A 9705-nucleotide genomic window follows, 5' to 3' on the forward strand; every position below is an offset into this window, starting at 1 on the left:
AAGTGCTATACCCAATTTAAGAGGATTGATCAAGGCCACTTCCAATGCGTATTCACCATCCAATTCGAAAATTTCTTGTACAATGGGCTCAATAACACTCAAAGCAAAGACTGAGTTAGATTTCTCCAGATATTTCATCGTCTCAAAAATATTGAAATTTACCATTTCGCCATCAAATTTTATTGATAAAGTATCCCCATTCACATCTATTTTAGTCCTAACAGTGCTAAGAAACGATCTATCTAATAAAATAGGTGACGAATTTAACGACTTTTCATCTCCCATATCCAGGATATCAAAATCTGCTGGAAAAACTAACTCATTTACCTGAACCAAGACATTCTCAACTAACCCCTCTGGATAAGCATTGGTGCGGTCAGTTAGTTGGATTATGATGGTTGTTTCGTTTAGTGGCCCAAGATTTAGAGAAGCATAAATGATTTTTGGTATCACGTTAATTGATGCCCCTAAATTCAACATTTTTTTTTCTAATCGGTGTATTTTCAATTTTGTATGGGATCGTGAATATATCTGGATCTCCACACTTGAGTGGGAGTTTTCTTTGGAGTATAGCCGATACGTTTTCTCCCACCGCTACTCTTTCGTCCTCTCTCAACTTCTTCTTATGAGTGCACAAATTCTTGAGAAATTTTGAGTACTTTGGTACCTGCTTAATTGCCTCCAACAAGGGAATGTTGATCTCTACTTTTCGATATACGTCCAAGATCTTTTTTTCCTTCTCCACCTTCTTCGTCTTTGCCAACCTGCAGGGAAAATGAGGTAAATTAGATTTAGTGGGAATTGATGGAGTTAGAGTTACCTCAGGATCCCCACGAATGCGGCCTTCTTCTTCAATCTCCTTTTCGATCTCTTCTTCACTTTTACTTTTTAGGTTCGTGGTCTTAGGCCCCTCAATTTCCTTGCCACTCCTCAGTGTCATGACACTCATATTCTTCGGATTCGTCTCGGGTTGCGATGGCAATTTTTTGAAAAGTTGAGACTCTAAACGATTAATTGCAATTGCCATGTGGCTTATTTGGATCTCCATATTTTTCATGCCCGATCTGGTTTCCTGCTGGAACTGAGCAATACTTGTGACCAAGGACCTAGTATCCTGCTGGAACTGAGTAGTACTCATGGTTAGACTCTTGATAATATCCTCCAGAGAACCGCCTGAATTTGAGGGCAAAGGTTAAGGCTTTGGTTATCATGGTTGCTGAAATCCTGGTGGACGATTTGAGAATGAATTCCGTGGTCTGTTCCCATAGCTAAAGTTGGGATGATCTCTCCAACCTGGATTATACGTATTTGAGTATGGATTGTATTGCCTAAGGGGCGCGGGCACGCCTTCAGCCATGTTCACTTATTCAGCCCCATTCTTTTGCCAAATAGGGCATGAATCAGTGGGGTGGCCCATATTTGTGCAAATTTCATAGACCTTTACTTGATGCATGTTGCCCACAGCTAACTGTCGAACAAAAGATGTTAGTTCCGATAGCTGCTGCTGAATGGACGACGTCTCTACCTCGTTAACCCTACAAGTAGGGTTACTCTCGCGGAAGCTAAACTGTTGAGAATTTTTTGCCATAACTTCAATAAGCAATCATGCTTTCCTCGGTGTCTTATTTGCTAGTACTCCTCCACTCGCAACATCAATGATACTCCTATCAGATGACTGGAGTCCCTTATAGAAATATTGGATCAATTGTTGTTCACTAATTTAATGCTGTGGGCATCTAGTGCACAACTTATTGAATATCTCCTAATAGTCATATAGGGATTCTCCAGGATACTATTTAATGTTGCATATCTCTTTTCTCAAACTTGCAGCACGGGATGCAGGAAAGAATTTTTTCAAAAATTTCTTTTTCAGTTGGGCCCATGTTGTGATACTACCTGCAGGTAGGTAGTATAACCAATCCATCGTTGCATCCTTGAGGGAGAAAGGGAATGCTCTAAGTTTGATATGTTCTTCAATAATCCCTAGAGGTTTCATACTAGAACATACCACATCGCACTCTTGGATGTGCTTATCGGGTTCCTCCCCCGAAAGGCCATGGAATGAGGGTAAGAGGCGAATTAATCCTGACTTCAGTTCGAATGAGGTATTCTCTGCTAGAGTTGAAAATGTAATGCACAAAGGCTGCTGGGACAATTCCAGTGCAACCAACTCTCTTAGTGTTCTTGCATTTGCCATATGAATGTTCTCTTGGCCTAGATCACTTGAATTTTCACCACTTGAATATGTTGATTCAACTTCAGGATCCAGTCTCTGAGATGCAATGCTAGATTGCTCCTCTCTGAACTGTCTAGTTTCTTTCCTAGTTCGGCGCACAATCTTCTCTACTTTCGGATCGAAAATCAATTCGCTTGTACAAGAAGAACGAGGCATAAACTAGAAAAATGCCAGACAAATTCAAAGAAAACAACTTAAAAAGAAACAAAATTAACCAAAACATCGTTCCTCAGCAACGGCGCCAAAAATTGACAGGTGTTGAGCCTGCGCAATAATAATTACTAAAAGGTCCTAGTTACCACCACAATTAATTATAAAACAAATCCAAGTACTGGAGTAGGTACTCTAGGTGTGCAATGGGTTACTTGATTCACCATGTTCCCAAAGAGTTTGTTTGATCCGATATATCAAAATTGTCTATAAAAGTATTAAATTTGCATACAATGACAAGTAGGGTCGATTCCACGGGGAACGGATAGGAAATTATTTCTTTCTGAGTCAATAGAACAAAATTGGGGAATATTTAATGGAATGAAAATAAAAATAAAATAAACAAAATTCAAAAGCTAACTCACCAAGTACAATTTACTAAAAAAAAATAGCAATTAATAAAATTCTACCCAAAGGATCAACTCTTCAGGCACGGTCTAATTAAATGATCATTGATGCTAAGATATTTCATTCATTCGTCACTAGGTTAGTTATAGCTGTCAACAAGCTCTAACAGTCAGTCTTTTCTTACTTTTTCGACAGCCAATATACGATCGTTGATTGCTTCTCTAATCAGAAAATAACCCTAGGTACGACCGTAGGAATTTAATTATTCAATTGTATTAAAACTAGAAAAAACCCAATCCTAACCAATAAACACGCTAAGAGGTTTATTTAAACTAGATCGTACGTTTTTCCAACATAAAATCAATTATGGTGGTTGTCACTAGTTACTATTAGATTAAATTAAATATCCGATCGTTGATACTCAATTAATAAAACACCCATGAACATTTAATTCAGGAAACGCACGAATAGTAACGAATTAGAAGAAATAATGAAAATTCGATTAGATCTCACAGATGTTATGGATCGCACCTTTGCGTTGACCTTTGGGTAAAGGAGAAACCTAGCCGCTCCTCATCGTGTCAATTTCGCGTGATTCGATTGATTTCATCCACATAATTGCCAAAGAATTGAAAAAGATGAAATAACGAAGGAACGAAAGAGAAAGTCTCTTAATTTCTTTTCTTGTCTTGAGTTTGTACAAGAGAAAAGTCAAGGGAAAGTCTCATGAAAGTTATCAAAAGCAAGAATAGAGAAAGAAATCGTCTACAGGAAGAAATAAAGCTAATCTCTCTATATGTCGTGAATCTGGCTTTTTTTTCTTTTTGTAGCCGCCGCCAGCAGAAGCAATCCGTCAGAGAGCAAGCCTTTTTCTAGGAGTTTTAATCCCCAACACCCCCGCGGTCCACGTGAATCTGACTTCCTAATTTTTCACTTTTTCTACCAATCCCGTGAGGTCCGTCTTTTAGGTGTATCTCTTCAGTTTCTGGTATGGGTACGCCATGAAATAAAGGGTCTTCTGGAAATTTGCCTTAAGAGATTACCTTTTATACCAACCACCTACAATTTACACAAATATGAAATATGAGTAAAATCTCAATACTTAATACCGTGAGTAGCCAAAATTAGGATAGAATAACAGTGCAAAATGTGCCCAATAATTGGTCTATCAAATCCTAACTAATTATCCTTCCAAATGTGGTTCCCAAAGAAAATAGGACTCTTGGTCTTTTTCCAAAGTTGCAGAGAATCACTGGATCATCTACTTTAATTGCTGAAATTAATCTTGAGTCCCACAGCTTCTGAATTTCACAAGTATTTTAACATGCACTCATGCTTGAAAGTAAATAACCTCCACAGCAACTCTTTTTAGTCCTTTTTCATCCCAAATTTCTATGACAACATCAAAGCACAAAACATAAGTAGAATCCACAAAGTAAAACAATAATATATTAAATCAAAGGGAAAATTGACATAAATTGTATATTAATTAAGGACACGATCAAGCATTCATCAATCTACAACGAGAAAAGAAAAGGAAAAGGAAAAGGATGCAATCAAAACAAACAGCAGGTGCTTGTCTATATTTGTTGTGCTTGGTTTATACATTTTATAAAGTAATTACCTAGATCCATCTAATTCCACTATTTAAAAAAAAGGAAAAACTAAACTAAAATAAACAACTCTCACTAAGAATTCTAAATAGAGAAGAAAATTCTCACTAGATAGTTATACGAGAGGCTAAAACTCCCACTAGAAAACCCTAAAATAGACTTATTATTTAAAAAAGAAATAAAGCCATGGGAAGGAGAGAGACCAAGAGAACAATTAGTCTCCTTCGCGAAGAGAAAGATGTTCTATTTGACAACTAATACAATAAATCAACAAAAAAATGGAAGAAGAGATTTGAATTTTAAATCCTTAGTCTTTCAAGCTATACTAGTAGATTGTAATATTCCATGCGTGCAATTAGGGGTGCGCAAAATCGAAAATTTTCGATTTACCGACCGTGGTAATTCGGAATGAAAATCGGAATATCCGATTTCGAATTGGTCGAATTCCGGTCGAATTCAGTAATGAGATTTTTCAAATCGAAAAATTTCGATTTCGAATTCACAATTCGAAATTGAAATCGGAAATCGGAATTCCTATTTCGATTTCAAATCTGTTTTTCATATATATATATATAATATAAAATATAACATTTATGTTATAATAATAATTTTTATATTCATGAATTCGGTTAAATCGAAATTTCTATTTCGATTTCAATTTCGTTTTCACACATATATATATAATATTTTTTTTTGTATATATGTAATATAATATTTATATAATAATAATAAATTTTATATTCATGAATTCGGTGAAATCGAAATTACCGTGGTATATGATGGCTGTTTAACTAAGTTGATACTCTTAGTGGTGGAGAGTTTTGAATAATTTACATATCAAAGTCAATAATTTACATATTATTGGCGTGTATTTCAGCAACTAGTCCCACATCTGTAACTCTCTAAATTAGTACGTGTATTTCTCTACTTTCTAAATCGAGTAGCCATTGAATTTTAAATTGTTAACGCCAAAACCAAAAATTACAAACACAGTCTCAATTTTCTTGTGTTTTGCACCATGCTCTGTTTGTGCGTTGAATAATTGAATACTATATCAGTTCTCTACCTCAATTTCCAAATAATAATAATAATGATAGAAAAGAAGAATCCGGAGCCATAAACTTGCTAGCTCCCGACAAGACGAGGTTTGGCTCTTCTTTAGCTGCACTAAATTAAGAGAGTGAAATTGAGGAAGATCCCTCCAAAAGAGCTGGAGATGGCCTCCACTTGAGTCAATTGTGTCTTCTTACATGACCTCGAGTTGATCCGCAACAACATTAATTAAAGGTGTTCCTGTGAAACTGAAGCTTTGCAGAGACTCCTATTAATTATAAATTCTGCTTTCATGCTTTAAGTTTACACAGATTATCACTTTGCACATCTTATTTTTATTTTAGTAATGTCGGACCCAAAAATCCGTCAAAGCTTCTCAAATCACCCCAAACAACTCATATTGTGAATGAAAGTGCACTAAAAGATATGCATTCGCTCATGATATTTACAATTCTTAATACATAAATCCCCAACATAACTGATCAGAAGCCAGTATGATGGTGCATATCAGCATATTAATCATATACTTGCATTAAAAGTGTGTCAAATTATAAATATTTGGGATAGATTAGTAATTCTAGGGGCACCTAAATAAAACTTAGAGATATAATTTGATATTAATTAATAATTTTAGGATAATTAATAATTTTGACAAAAATTAATAATTTTAAGATACAAAGTATTCAAAATAAAAATTTAGACTATAAAGTGAGAATCGTTAAAACACTTCCTCTAGTCAAAGTGATTTTAGTTCCTCTTGGTGACACTATTGATTTCAAACAATCCTGCTAAAAAAATTGAACTCTTTGGTCTTCAAAATTGGGTGTTTATAGTAATTGATGTTTGTAGCAATAACATATAAGTATATTAAAGGAAACGTAGATGACTAAGTTATCAGTTTTTTTTTTTGTTTTTTTTCTTCTTTTTGGAAAATGAAAAGGTTAGTTTGTGATGTTGGAAATTTATGTTTAATTTAAAGTCAAATTTAAATAAGGTAACTGGGCCACCATGCAACAAATTTTTTAAAACCAAAAACGAGTCTACGTGCAGGGTCCTTTACAGCAGTATGAGTCAATAAAAATTGAGTAATTTACACTTTACCCCTATGGTTTAGTATTTTATTATATAACCCCTTTATAGTTTCAAAAATATATATAACCCCCTCATAATTTGGATTAAAGTGTCAAAGTGACAGAATTTATAATCCATAATGGAATCAACTAAAATATTAAAAATACCCTTATGTAAAGTTAAAAATTATTTATTAACTACAAGAGACTTATGTATATATATTAAAAACCATAAGGAGGTTTTATGGTAAAACACTAAACCATAAAAGGCTTGTATTGTAAAATATAAAATCATATGGGGTTAGAGTGTCATGAATATTATGTTTACATATATTGGTCACTTAATCCATTTTAGTTTTTAAACAAGAGTAATTTCGGCATTTTCATAGGTTTAGTTACAGATGTTCAGTTCCGTCACTTTGACATTTTAATCTAAACCATGAGAGAGTTATATATAGTTTTTAAAATTAGAGGGGGATTATATAAAAATTAACTATATTGCAGGGGGTAAAGTGTAATTTGCCTGAAAAAATTTCTTTACTTAGTCGAGATGAGTTTTTGATGATTCCAGCACCGTCTCGAAAACCCGTCTCCTTCAAGAGAACTTCTTTTTTTTTTTTGCCCCTCCTGTTTCTTTTTCTGTCTTTAACCAAGGTAACTGTAGGCCAATATGCAAAAGAGTCTTGCCTGATGAAAATTGAAAAGGAATAAATCTTCTCTTAATGGACAATACCGAACTGGCATTTCTCAGCTACAAAGCGAGTATGAAACAGTCCAAAAATAATTAAAGTAGTCTACAAGAAACGTTTTTGCTTTTTCTAAGCCGACATGAATTTCTGATGATTGTAGCATCGTCTCAACTACTTTGTTGATCTTTTTCTTTCTTGCTCCGTTTGTTTGTTGAATAATTGAATATCGTATTTCTCTTCTTCACGATCCAAGACAAAATAATAATGATAATAAAGGAGAGTAAATTTCAGGAAAGAAATACTTCCTGGCTCTGGAGGTGAAATTTATTTCTCTCTTAGCTGCAGTAAAATTTGAGATGGGGATTGAAGAATATCCCTGCATCATAAGAGATGGAGATAGCCTCCACTTACACAGATAGTGCCTTATTTGGTCTGAACAACTTCCAAAAACGCCATGGATGTTATTGCTAATATATGAATATTCACATACATACATTGAACTAAACAAGGACAGATACAAAAATTTTTCTAAACTCGAACCCTAAAAGAAAATTTTTTTTTTTGACCAATTGGGGCACAGCTACAAACTCAAAGAGGTAAAATAAATTTATGCCTGATATAAGCTTCTTTTTGTTTTTTAAAATCCTGGTCAGTCAGCCAGGCACGAGCTCCTACTGGCCAACGGGTAAATCTGCTGGTAAGAAGCACAACTTCAGAAGTCAGTAGACATCCTTCTCCAAGGAACCTGACTTCCATTCTTCAACTTTTACCACAAGTCTTCTGGAGAGGAAATGCGGTCAGGAGGTTCGACCCCTCCATCTATGCCCAAGGAGAAAATTCTGTTTTCATGCTTTATACAGATTATCAATTTATCACGTTGCATCCTTTATTTTTTATTTTACTAATTTCGGGCCCTATGATCCGTCAAAGTGTCTCAAATCACCCCAAATAACTCATATTGCAAATGAAAGTGCACTAAAAGATATGTAAAACAAATTATCGGTTCTTTTTTCTTTCTTTTTCCTATTAGTTGAAAATAAAAGGTAATTAGGCTTGTGATAAATTTCTGTTTAACTTAAAGTCCTTTTTTTTGAGGGCCCCCTGCTGTTCCATTTCTCTCTTTAAATAAGGTAACTAGGCCAACTTGCAACAACGTCTCACCTAATGAAAAGGAATAAATCTTTTAAAACGAAAAGCAAGTCTAGGTGCAGGGTCTTTTACAGAAATACGAGTACAAAATAGTCCAAAGACTATAAAAATTTCTTTACGTAACTGAGATGACGTTCTGATGATTCCAACACTCTTGAAAACCTGTCTTCGTAAAAAATAATAATAATAATAATAATATTTTTTGGCCAACATGCAAGACAGTCTTATCTAGTGAAAAGGAATGAATCTTTTAAAACGAAAAATAAAGTCCAAGTAATAGATATAGGCATGTCAGGTCCGCTTCTTAATGAACAATAGAGATGTCAAAATGAGTGATTTGGGTGAATTTGAGTTAGTTAAAATGGGTAATGGGTATAAACAAATCAATCCATTTATACCCATTTAATTAGATGGATATAAATGGGTAAGTCAAAAAATGAGTTGAGTAACCCAATTACCCATTTATTTTAATTTTTTGTAAACTCATTTAAATTCATTTTTGCAAACTAAGTTATCAATTTATACCCTCCTTTGCACCTATCATTAGTTTTAAATATTTACTTATAATGTTTAATAAGCCTAATTACCAATTTTTTTCCCACTCGTACTCTATGTCACCAAATTACATACTATTTAATAATTGAACAATAAGAATATACAAATTTGAACTAAGTACTATGAAAGTTAACATAAAAACTTAATCTAAAAACTTTGAACCCCTAGCATATTTTGCGTGTAAATTTAAAATTTCATTTTGAAAAGGTAGGAAAAGATGTTAAGACTTGTTATAAATTAGTAATATTAAAAAATGAATAAATTAACAAACTACGAGAAAATAAAATGATAAGATAAAACCAACAAATAATAATAATAATAATGAAGAAAAAGTAGTTAACATTATGACAAAATGAAGAATCTAAAAAAATGGGTGGGGAAGAAAATATATTTGGGGGAAGGCAATTCAAAATGGGTTAATTGGATTTGATAGGTTGGGTATTATTGGGTAATCCATTTATACGCATATGCAAAAACTTAAGATACCCATATTTATTTTTTCATGGACAAGTATGGATAAATTTAGTTAAATTAGTTTGTTTGCCACCTATAATGGATAGTACCGGAGTTGTACTTCTCAACTCCAATCCGCATATGAAATAGTCCAAAAATAATAATTTATTGAGAAAATTACAGAAATTAGTGCAGCAATTTACGGAATGATATTTTAGGATCTTTAGCTAATAAATTAGTGGATGTAATTTTTGGTAGTTTACTATTGTATAGGAAATCTTTATTTGTACAGATATAGAAATTATATAGGTAGGATCCTTATCTCTGTA

General features: G+C 33.7%; 1 non-coding gene across 1 annotated transcript; it reads left to right on the plus strand.

Annotated features, from left to right (window-relative positions):
* Positions 1-1718: 1718 nt before the first annotated feature.
* Positions 1719-1825, plus strand: LOC113767219. The gene has a single exon (XR_003467938.1). It is a non-coding gene; the product is annotated as a small nucleolar RNA R71 (small nucleolar RNA).
* The last annotated feature ends 7880 nt before the right edge of the window (positions 1826-9705 follow it).

The sequence above is a fragment of the Coffea eugenioides genome, chromosome 3 (assembly GCF_003713205.1).
Source record: "Coffea eugenioides isolate CCC68of chromosome 3, Ceug_1.0, whole genome shotgun sequence".
NCBI classification, from domain to species: Eukaryota; Viridiplantae; Streptophyta; class Magnoliopsida; order Gentianales; family Rubiaceae; genus Coffea; species Coffea eugenioides.